The sequence below is a fragment of the Choristoneura fumiferana genome, chromosome 8 (assembly GCF_025370935.1).
Source record: "Choristoneura fumiferana chromosome 8, NRCan_CFum_1, whole genome shotgun sequence".
Taxonomy (NCBI): domain Eukaryota; kingdom Metazoa; phylum Arthropoda; class Insecta; order Lepidoptera; family Tortricidae; genus Choristoneura; species Choristoneura fumiferana.
The window spans coordinates 12198536-12211019 of NC_133479.1; the positions used below are offsets into that span (position 1 = coordinate 12198536).

At 38.3% G+C, this 12484-nt stretch overlaps 1 protein-coding gene across 3 annotated transcripts in view; it reads left to right on the plus strand.

Moving 5' to 3' along the window:
• Nucleotides 1-711: 711 nt before the first annotated feature.
• The window catches only part of Ntan1 (N-terminal amidohydrolase 1), a 108157-nt gene continuing 96384 nt past the window's right edge, over nucleotides 712-12484 (plus strand). For all 3 annotated transcript variants that reach the window (XM_074091271.1, XM_074091274.1, XM_074091272.1), the window contains exon 1: nucleotides 712-872. The gene's annotated coding sequence lies outside the window, so the exon portion shown is untranslated. The remainder of the gene's footprint in view (nucleotides 873-12484) is intronic.

Here is a 12484-nt window from a genome sequence, read left to right on the forward strand (position 1 = left end):
AATTATTTAAGTTAAAACTGTAAGTAGATACAATTTTATTATTATGTTCTAGATAAATAGCTAACTACGTATAAATTATATTGTGTATGTCGAAATAGTAGAATAATAAAGAATAAATTTAACAGACAATAATTTCAAAATTATACAATTTTAGTTATCACGCCCAATTTGGTTACGCTTTAAAAATTCGTTCATCGAGTAAAAACATTCTTTTTGGAGCCAGTGCGAGAGATTCCGTTTAAACTCCTTTGTGGGCAGACCTTTAAAATCTTGTGGAAGAGCATTAAACATTTTGATTGCCATTGGATTATTATTTAGTTTCAGCGAGTTCTCATACTGTATAACTACAGAAAATATCAAATAAAATCCTTGATATTCGTAAAAAAAGATGTTTTACAAAGGATTGCAACGTTTTATTTTATTATATATCTTCGTTAAGAACGTTATAACGTAAGAATCGGTTATAACGTGTACACCACTATGACATAGGTGACAATTTCAATTTCTAATGTTGCCAAATAAATCAGTATTCATTTTAAACGCTCATGCTTTTTAATTTACTCCAATAACTATACGAAATAAAAATTACTTTTTAGGACAAAGGTGTACCGTAATATTTCAGTTTATTATTTTAATAAATTATTGATGTCGCATGGAAATATTCTAGGTCACTTTTAAAATAATGAAAATCCACTCCACACGTTTACTAACAAAAAACAAAATGTGACAGTAACAACTGGGTTTGTTATGATTTTGCTGTCAATATTGACGAAATACGATTTAGAGTAAATGTGAATTTGGCTTACTTTCAAACACTAAATTACATAAAACTTGCGATTTTTATGGGCTCCGGTTGATAAAATTCCTTTTTGGTGAGTAATTTTTTATTGTTATTAGAGTAAAGCACCTTTTTTGAGGTTATTTTAAACAGATGTTCGTGTCGCAACTAGTCGCAAGCATTATGGAACTGAAACTGAGTACTAGACACATGCATTTCGTTTTTCTTATTTTTACTTCCTATCTACATTTTTGTGTTGACCCACCTAAGATAACTTATAAGCTCTAATGTGCGCACTGTAAAAAACTAATTGACTAATTTATAGTCCAAAATTTTGAGTCTTTTCATACCACAGAATAAGTAATAGTAAAATTCATACTTGAGTTATTATTATCTTACTCCACATAATTTGTAACAACGTATTGGTTGTAACAATAAAAGAAACAGACCAATAACAACCTTGTTCATATAAATAACACTGGCTATAATGACCAACTGTCTTAACCCAGTTTAAACTTGCAAGAAAAATCATGCAAGTTGCATTAGGTACATTGCGGTGCTCGATTGACAACTTTAAAGTTGTTTGCTTGATGGAATCTCAATGTAATCCAACTTGTACGATTTTTCTTGCTAGTCTAAACTAGGCTTGTAACCAAATATTGCTGACCCTTCTGTATTATAGAGGCATTCAAAACCCTTTAATTCAAATCTATAATACTTATCCATAATACCTACTATGTTTCTGATTAATAAACATTACAGCTGCAAATCATGCATATTTTTTTCAGCACTACAGGCAATGTTTAAAAAGTAGGAAAGAGAAGGGGATCAGTTCCATTGTAACAAGTATTCAGTGTCACATGCTGTTATAATTACTTTTTCATCACACTTGCTCGTAAACAGTGTCAAAACATGCAGGCTACCTTGGTTGCAACCCCCCAATAAAACCCTCGACCTTAATGTGCTTTTCATGAAACCCGTGGTTGGTAAATGAGTCATTGCCTGTACTAATTTTCTTGTCATGAGCCCAAGGTGGGTAAATGAGTTAGTTACTGCATGGGTGTGCTGCAGCGCGCGGCGCGCGCACGTCGGGCAAATGCTGCGGAGGGGAGGGCGGGAGGGCGGCGCGGAGCTGGCGCTGCCAAGAGCACAGTCAGCAGTCTCGGCAATTTTTGAAAAAAATATTACTTGTTTTACAAATATACAATTTTACTTGCAAATATGATGAAAAACATTAAATATGTCGCATGGGCGGTACTAGGTAGAATTAAGAACATCGACTCATTAAAGCCCTCAGTCTTCGACTTCAGGCTTCTAATAGACTCTCGTTCGTAATTCCTTATTTACCGCCCTTAAGACACAATGTAGTACTAAAATATCTTCATGAGATACTAGCTGTTATATGTGACTCCATCTGCATGAAATTTGATTATTGCTATTCTTTATAGTTATGCAATTTCCTAGGATTAAAACTATCCTATGTCCTTTCCTGGGACTCAAACTATCTGTATACCGAATTTTATCTAAAAAGCCGTGGTGGCATAGTGGTTTGACCTATGGCTTCTCAAGCTGAGGGTCGTGGGTTCAAACCCCGGCTCGCACCTCTGAGTTTTTCGAAATTCATGTGCGGAATTACATTTGAAATTTACCACGAGCTTTTCGGTGAAGGAAAACATCGTGAGGAAACCTGCACAAACCTGCGAAGCAATTCAATGGTGTGTGTGAAGTTCCCAATCCGCACTGGGCCCGCGTGGGAACCATGGCCCAAGCCCTCTTATTCTGAGAGGAGGCCTGTGCCCAGCAGTGGGACGTATATAGGCTGGGATGATGATGATGATGAAATTCTGTGGTATAGACATGAAAATGTTACAAACAAACAGACTTAAAAACCAAACTTTCTCAAAATTATGATAACATACCAATAACAGCGCCATCTAGCAGATCCAATTGTATTTTCAAACCATCAACCAATGTTGTATTGCCAATATTGCCATATCAATTATTTTAATTAAGTGAATATTTTTCTAGGCAAATATAAAATAAGTAACTTATTGTAAGTGTGTGGGGATGTGGTCTATAACTGTCAGTTACGAAACCCATGAACATTTTGTGTGGGAAAATGTTTTTCTTTTATTTTATTTTTTCGTCAATTTTCCAACGTTTTTAATAGTTAAGAAGTTTAAAAGTTAAGAAAAATACAAAAAAATTAAAAACCATGAAAATCAGTCCAGCCATTCTCGAATTATAAGTGTTCGATTTGAACAAACCCGACTTTGTTTTATATATTAAGACTAGCGTCCCGCCCCGTCTTCGCACGGGTACAATTAAAAAAAATCTCATCTCATCAAGGGCATTTCACACTTATTTTTACTATTACTTATTCTGTGATTGTGCTTGAATTCAAAAATTGCAACTACTTATTATTATAATACGAGTACACCTTTGTGTAATGAATGTTTATGATAAATAGTGACTAGAATGCGCAAACAAATTATCATACGCCGCCGGCGTTAATAACTGGCTTCAGTTACAAATAACATCTCTAACATATTGCCCATTAGAACCTAGGCATTTAATAGTTAATTAAAGCTTCTGTTTAAATTAACTTTAGCTTTGGCTTTTACTGTTACAGGGCATAGATTAACAGCTTGCTGAATACGCTATCTTTCTTACTTATCTAGATGTAGTATAAAATGTAGCTCGTGTATTTACATACTCGAGGTTCTGGTAACTGTAAGTGGAAAATTTTATTGGAATACTTAAATTTATTGAAAAATATAAAATAAAAAAACTTTATCAGGTCTTGTGCTTGAATTAAAAAAATGCAAATGTTTAAAACTTTCGTGATTCTCACTCATAATTAAAATACCACAAATGGGACTTATCACGCTAAAGTTATTACAGTGGCCACGAGTAGACCCAGAGAGTAGAGTAGTCTTCTCGTGACCACGGCCACTGTGATGTGGTCGAAACGTCGAGGTAAATATTACTCGTGTTTAGCATGATAAGTCGTTTGTGGTATTTTAATTTTTCATGTCTTTTCCGGGATAAAATATGTAATTTTATAAAACTATCCTATCGTTGATGATGCTGCAATGCCGCGTAAACAATGACTAATGCCACGTAACCGACAAAAGTAGCAAGTTCGATATTTCTCGGCTGTAATAGTACATTGTGTCTTAAGGGCGGTAAATAAGGAATTACGAACGAGAGCCTATTAGAAGCCCGAAGTCGAAGACTGAGGGCTTTGATGAGTCGATGTTCGTAATTCTAGTACCGCCCGTGCGACATACAATGTTTTTCATCACAAATGTTTTTCACTCGCAAATGCGAGTAAAATTTTATATTTCTAAAAGAAAAAATATTATTCTTTCAAATACTGGCGATATCATAGGCTGCGCTCTTGGCAGCGCCGCCCTCCCCCCTCCCCCTCCCTCAGCATGTGCCTGAGCCGCGTGTGCATGTGGTCCTGCTGCTGCACCATGCGCGGCGCCATCAGTACGGGCACTGACTCATTTACCGACCTTGGGCTTCATGACAAGACAATGTGTACGCGCAATGACTCATTTACCGACCACGGGTTTCATGACAAGCACATTAAGGTCGAGGGTTTTATTTGGGGGCTTGCAACCAAGGTAGCCTGCATGTTACAACGCAGTTTACGAGCAAGTGTGATGAAAAATTTTGTCTCTAGTCTACGCGGCATTTAGCCATTGTTGGTTACGAGGCATTGCAGCTGGGCTACTACGAAACTCGCAAATCGAAGTTCGTATCGCACCGTCCCTTTCACTCGCCTATTAAATGAGATAAGCGTCAGCGGGATGGCAACATACGAAGTTCGAGTTTTGCGCTTCGTGGTATAGGGCCAGTACCATAGTTCCTATCATCGACGGATTTACTGTCATTCGGTGCAAATGGAAAATCGTACACTTGAATTTACCATTTTGAATTTGGACCAAAATGAATGGCAACCAAAGTGAATTTTGTCAAAATGTAATTGTGCTGAACATATTTACAACCAAATTTATTTTACACTTAGAAATATGACGAATTGTATTTCTAACTTTACGTAATACAAGTGGTCGTTTTTTTTTCGGCATACATCAAATTTGTCAATTTTACCATAGGACAAGGTTCCATTTTCGACGATATTCAGGATGGAAATTTTTTCTTGTTGATGCATTTAAATTGTATTTTTTCTGTTTTGACGTATAATTTCGAGTTGTCCATTTACCAATTGCACCAAATGACAGTAAATCCATCGACGCTATGTCATTTTGTTGGTCTCAAACTATTCAATAAATCGGTTCAACGGTTTAAGCGTGAAGAAGTAACAGAGAGATAGACAGAGCTACTTGGCATTTTTAGAATATTACGAAGTATTTTAGTACGTAATATATATATTTATCTTCTATACATATAATAAAGCTGAAGAGGGTCGAAAGTCTGTACATGGAAGATATTCGAAAAAAAGTTGTCTGGGGATACTTAGAATCGATAACAGAACACGTTCCAACAGTTTTTAGAATTTTTGTCTGTTTGTCTGTTTATCTGTTTGTCGTTTATTTGACCGCGCATCACGTGAGAACGGCTGAACGGATTTTTATGCAAACTTTACTAATCTGACGAGAAAATCCCCGGCCAGGTTATAGGCTACAAAAATTCGACCCTTAGGGTATAAAAATTCAACCCTTAAAAGTGGAGGTAGCTACTACATTCGATTCGATTGAGTTAAGTTTCCACCTTCAAGTTTTCAAATACGTGCTATGACTATCAAGTACCCTGATAAACTAACAGATGGCGCTGAAATTAATAACGTTGTGACTCGAGTAAGCCACTGAGGAAGGATTTTGCCAAATTAACTCTAAGTTTAAAAGAGGGAGTACGGATATCAACAAATTTAATTGAATAATTTAATTGATTTACTAATACGACTAAAATTAAACGACAATAAAGTAATTGCCCACACATTGCAATGCCATCTTTTGGAGAACTGGGTAAACAGTAAATAATGGAGTAAACTAATAAAAAAGAGTTTACTTACATAGTACTTAGTTTTTTAGCATTAGAAAAAGGGTAAACAATCTTGACGAGTCTTTTTATTGAAAAACGTTTTGAAAAATAGTTGCTATTACTTTTATGATACCAAAAGCATGTAAATGATCATTATATCCTTGCTAATTGTTACTATTTGTTGTGACTTATTTGCAAAAGTTTTTTTCAATATAAAGACACATCAAGATAGCTTGCCTTCTTTCTAATGCTAAAAAAAGAAGTATAAGTAATGGTAAAATCAACACACATATCAACACGCGTACGAGTATAAGTATCGCTATCGAGTACCCTGTTACACTAACAGATGGCGCCGATTTAGCCAAATTGACTAAGTTTAAAAGAGGGTGTACGGATATCAAGAAATTTAACTGAATAGGTAATTGATACAACAAAAATAAATGAATTGCAACACATTTCACAGTGCCATCTTATGGAGAACTATGAAACAAACGAGTTAACATAGTTACGTAGTGGTTACATCAACACTCATATTCAACACGCGTATAATTAATTAATAGAAAAATGACATAAATTATTCCTAATTAATTTATATCCGGAATACGAAAATTCGGCGAAGAACTAGGGTCACTGACATAGCTCGAAAAATTATATGCAAGTTGAAGTGGCAATTGGCAGGCCACATCGCTCGAAGAACAGATATTCATTATTATTCATTGGGGGAGAAGTCCTCGAGGAGCGGCGACCGGAAGACGAAGCGTTGGCAGGCCTCCCTCCAGGTAGAATGACGACATTGTGAGACTTGCGGGAAACCGGTGGATGCAAGTGGCGAGTTGTCGTTCATTGTAATTTATAATTTATTTGTATTGTAATATTATTGATTATATGTAGGTACGTTAGTCTGTAAGGTATTTATTGTATGGGCCAAGTTGCCCGAAATAAATGGATTTATTACGAGTATTATTATTGTGGCGTTGTAAGGGGTAGGCCTTTTTCGATCAGTGGACCTCTTCCGGCTGATGATGACGAATTATATCGCATCAATATTCATACGTATTGCCTCTTTTAAGCACTTAATAATGGTCACGAAGGTGAGTACTTAAAAAAAAAACATTTTTCTCTTTCTTTTGCGGAGTAAATTTACAACGATTTCGGATTTGGGACTCGCATTTTACAGGCGTTACCATGCCTTCCCGAAAAAAACGAATCGACTACCAGGGGCACGGCACGGTCTCAGGAGTCTGAGGAAGACCGCGATGGGAGACTCAGTGCCGCTCTAGCCGGGCAGGCCGCTTCGCTTTCGGCTGAAACGGCAAGCCAGCGCGAGGCTCAATCTTTGAGATCACTCGATGTAGGAAAAAAGTAAGCAAAGAATAAAAATCTTATTTCTTAAGCAATTTAGATGTGAAACTTGGTGATCATGATCAGATTTTTCAGTTGATTGTTTAGCTGTAGTTTGAAGGGATTTTTCGAAAATTCCAAGAAACGGCCAATGCGGGACATTAACTTCATTCCTATCGAGTATTGTGTAAATATAAAAATCTACGCAGACGAAGTCGCGGGCAAAAGCTAGTATATATATATTTGTGTGTTTGGTCGCAAAATAAAATCATGGTATAAAGAAAGTATTGAGAATGCACTTTAAAAGCCAAAGCTCACCTTTACAACGCGGACTATAAGGATATACAATACAATTTATTTCAACTGTAAATAGTTAAATCTAAGTGCCACCATATTCTAACACCGATCTGGATACTTTAGATCAGAATTTCCCAAACTTTTTCATCGCTGGACCCTGTGATATGGCCAACTGACCCCTTATATCAAGCCCTCATCTAAACTACAACGCTACGTATACTTCCTTCATGATGGACACTGTTTTTTACAAGCTTTTATTTAGTTTCACCTGTCCCGTTGTCTGTCTGTATGTCTGTAGTCAAATCTTGTAAGTTAAATTTGACCAACTTCCAGTAGTGAGATTGACTTGAAATTTGGAATACTTACGTAAATCGCGTGACAATACAATAATCTAGTAGTGACATCCTGGTAGTCCAGCCAGGATTGTTTCCGGAGGACGGAACTCTTCAACGGTTAATAGCATCGACTTGAAATTTGGTATGCAAATGTAGTTTGGGTGACAATGCAAGTACAGTCAACAAAAAGTACAGTCAGCAAAAAAAGCTTGTATTAAAAATGAAATTTTATGGTTAGGTTATTTAGTCTACGGTCTCCTTAGAACAATTTCGTCGAAATACAGGGGATTCGTGCTATGTTGAGAAACGGTGCACTAGGTAGTCAAAGTACCACATCCAATTTACTATTAGCACTAAAGACTAGACTTTAAACGGCTATAAAATTCTAGGGCATCGCCTTCACTACCGATTTTATGATCTGTTGCTGTTTTTGCGTATAAAACAACTTAATAGGTAGAATGCCTGCCACTGCGGGTGAATCTTCAAACTAGAGTAGCTATCTGTTCCGATTCTGGCAGGACAGTCTCGATTTCGACCATATCCACCTCCTAACCTGATGATTTATCCAGGTTTGTCCCTATTAATAATATTACTACAAAGTTTTGAACATACCTACTTCAAAAGCTTAGTTTGATCGAATTTGTAATATTTGCTTGGGTTAACGTTAACGTTTGTCACTCGCCATTTTTGAGCTCTATGTGCGATATGACAAATGTCATGTGTTGAGACATACGACTTAAAAAGGTTAATTAAAAAGAACAGTTTCTTTAGAAATAAGTCTAAAACTATTAAACATCGTGTCGTGTATTGTGATTAATCACTGTCTAATCAGATGTTAAAAATGGCTGTTCTTTAGCTTTAATTAATTCTCAATTGCAATACGATATGGTACAGAATTGATAAATGCAACATAATAAACAATAAAGGTTCCTAGAAAAACAAACTAAAAATCAAATAGTTTTACCGAATCGAATCTCCGGTCATGGTCCCAACTGTTTACCCGAAGGGTGGAAACCCTGCTTTAAGGCGCTTACAGCCGCTAAACATCTTAAGCGTATCGTATACATATGACTAAAAAAAACCCTGTGTATAAATTCGCTTAATAAAATCGTTCTGAGTCGCGCAACGAGCTATAGAAAGAGCTAAGTATGCTCAGAGTTTTTTTACGCGATAGAATCCGAAATACGAAAATCTGAATCGACCATAAAGACTGGCCAAGTAGGAGTCAGACTCGTGCACAGAAGATTTCGTACAAATTTGTAGGGGTATGGGAGAGGCCTGTGTCCAACAGTGGACGTCCTGATATGATGAATGATGATGAATCCCAGCCTATGCAGTCTGGATGGGATGATGATGATGATGAAACTGACAAGAACTTATAGCTTATTTTCGTGTCACAGCTAAACATATTTCATTACAATGTTAATTCCTAGCCGTTGCCTCAGCTATTAGCATGGCCATGTTATAATGTGTTATTAGATAACTCTTGCGCATAATGACTCGCACCTCCATTGTACTGGCCTAATTTGCATTATTAAGAACATTGATATGCTCATTATGTGGTTAGGTACAGTTACTGCATTTCATCATGGCGCAGTTATTGATAAGGAATTGTTATAGTAATCTTAATGCTGTGATACGAGAATATTAAAAAAGCTGTAGTCATTTAATAATAAATAATAATAATAAATATCACGGGACAATTCACACCAATTGACCTAGTCCCAAAGTAAAGCTTGTGTTATGGGTACAAAGTAGACGTGTGCGCCGCGCCGACCCGCCGCCGCCGCCGCCATTTTTTCGACGCCGCCGCCGCCGATCAGCGTATCGGCGTAAAATCGGCGCGAGTTCAAAATGTTTTCTATACTGAATTTCTGACTTTCGAAGCATTCTATATTTTACTACAATTAATTATTATTAGTCATTGATTACATCATCATCATCTCAGCCATAGGACGTCCACTGTTGGACATAGGCCTCCCCCGTAGACATCCAGTTGCTTTAGTTGTGAACCCGCGGCTTTAACCAAGTCATCCGTCTATCTCGTTGGTGGACGTCCTGCTGCGCTTGCCGATCCGCGGTCTCCACTCGAGAACTTTTCGGCCCCAACAGCCATCTGTTCTTCGTGCTATATGACCTGCCTATTGCCACTTCAACTACTAATTCGCTTGGCTATGTAGGTGACCCTTGTTCTTCTACGTATCTCCTCATTTCTGATTCGATCCCATAGAGAAACCCCAAGCATAGCTCTCCATAGCTCGTTGAGCAACTCTGAGCCTACGTATTTATAAGGCATATAGTGAAGCACAACGTTTCAGATCCATATGTCATCACTGGCAACACACATTGGTTAAAGACATTCGTCTTCAGACACTGAGGAATTTTGTACGAAAAGATATTGCGGAGTTTCCCGAACGCTGCCAATCCGAGTTGGATTCTACGATTAACCACCTTCACGAAGTTGGACTTATCTAATTGGACGGTTTGTCCTAGGTATCATACGCGTCAACAACTTCAAGAACCGAATTCTTCACCAAAATAGGGGTAGACACCACATGGACATTCGACATGACCTTTGTCTTGCCCCTATGCATTTTGAGGCCTAGGTACCCGTTGGGTTGGGAGACTCGATTGAGGCCTTCGAGCATTGTGCATTGTGCTGAGTTCTTCCATCGACTTTGCCATGACCACCACGATATCGTGGAAAACCGAAGGTGAGTGATGTAATGTATTCGCCGTTGATATTGATGCGTAGTCCTTTCCATTCCAGAAGCTTGAAGGCGTCTTCCAAAGCGGCAGCAAACAGTGTCGAAGATATGACATATCCCTGTCTTACGCCTCTTTTCAAGGGCATCGCCTTCGAACTCTGTTCCTGTACTCGAACCGACATAGTGGCATTTTTATACAAACACTTCAACACTTCGATATATCGATAGTCGATACGGCATCGTTGGAGACTCTAGCACTGCCCACGTTTCGACCGAATCAAAGGCTTTCTGGTAGTCCACAAACGCTAGACATAGCGGCAAGTTATACTCTTCGTTCTTCTGTATGACCTGCCGCAGAATGTGGTCTACGGTAGCCTTTTCGGAACCCGGCTTGTTCGGGTGGCTGGAAGTAATCGACCCTGCGTTCGAGACGATTTACAATTACCCTGGAAAACAGCTTATAAACATGGCTCAACAGCGAGATGGGCCTGTAGTTCTTCAAAAGGGTGTAATCGCCCTTCATGAAGAACAACAACACAACGCTCTTGTTCCACGCTTCTGGCGTTGTGCCTTCGAGCAAAACGGAATTAAAGAGCCTCTGAAGGACTTTAAGAGCCGTTGATCCACCCGCCTTCATAAGCTCTGACGTAATTCCGTCCTCACCCGGCGCCTTGTTGTTCTTAAGCTGTTTCAGGGCCATCCTTATCTCGTACAGGCTGATATCCGGGATATCTTCTGTAGGTATAGTGTCTGGTCAGTTTTGCTCTTGGGTCTTGAGTCGCCGCGCTGAAAACGGCTTAGTAACCGACTCGTAGAGCCGTCCATAGAACTCCTCGATTTCCCTAACACTTCCGCTTTAGTCCACGCTACACTGCCATAATCTCTCTTCAGTTTTGTCATTTGGCTTTGCCCAATCCAATAGACATATCTCTTGCGAACACTTTAGAGCCTTTATTCCGCTCAATCGTATCTTTAACACGAGCGGAATTAAAGGTACGAATATCGTGTCGCAAGGATTTCGAAATTTGTCTATTCAGCATCATCGGGAGACTGCAGTCGAAGCGAGCGTCGTTCAGCCATAAGGTTACTCATACATACATAGGATATACTCCGGAGAGTTTCCAAGTTCTACTGGTACGGTATCGGTGAATAGAGAAGAAGAAAAATGTCCCGTTTAAGAAAATTATATTTGTCCGTGACAATTACAGCCGCTGCAAGGCGTCAATTAAAGCTTCATTGTCTATGTCTTAGCACGGAGGTCGCTACAGTTGATATGTTTCGTGCTTTTTTTACATTTTATCTAATTTTGTTATAAAAAAAATATTTAAATTCTCCGCGCCGAAATCACGCCGAAAACACGCCGCCGCCGCCGATTTTTGACCGGCGCCCGCCGCCGTAGATTTTAGCATCGGCGCACACGTCTAGTACAAAGCAACGGATAAATATAATTAAGATACCTATAGATACATACTTAAATACATATTAAACACCCAAGACCCCAGAGCAAACATTCGTATTTTTCATACAAATATCTGCCCCGCCACGGGAATCGAACCCGGGACCTCAGGCTTCGTAGTCAGGTTCTCTAACCACTAGGCCATCTGGTCGCCTGAAATTACTCGTATAGTTCTTGTTAGCACATTCCAGTTATTGCTTAATAAAACCAGTTACTTACTGGAAACATTCTGGACCATCTTATTGGATTCCAATTAAGTTGGGTTCGCCGAATGTTGGATTTCCCGAAAGTTGGATTCTCATCATGTTGAATGCCCTGAAAGTTGCATTCATTATGTTGAGTCCCATTATTATTAATGTGTATCGTTGTGTATTTCAATAGGTAGGTACACACCCAGAGTCGGACGTGGTAATAAATAAGTTACTACATTGATTGACTCTTTCCTAAATAGACAAGAACAGACAGATAAACAGAAAGATTTACTTTCACATCTATATAAATAAAATTAACGCATAACTTCCGAACGACGGTACCAAATTGGATAATAATTTTTATT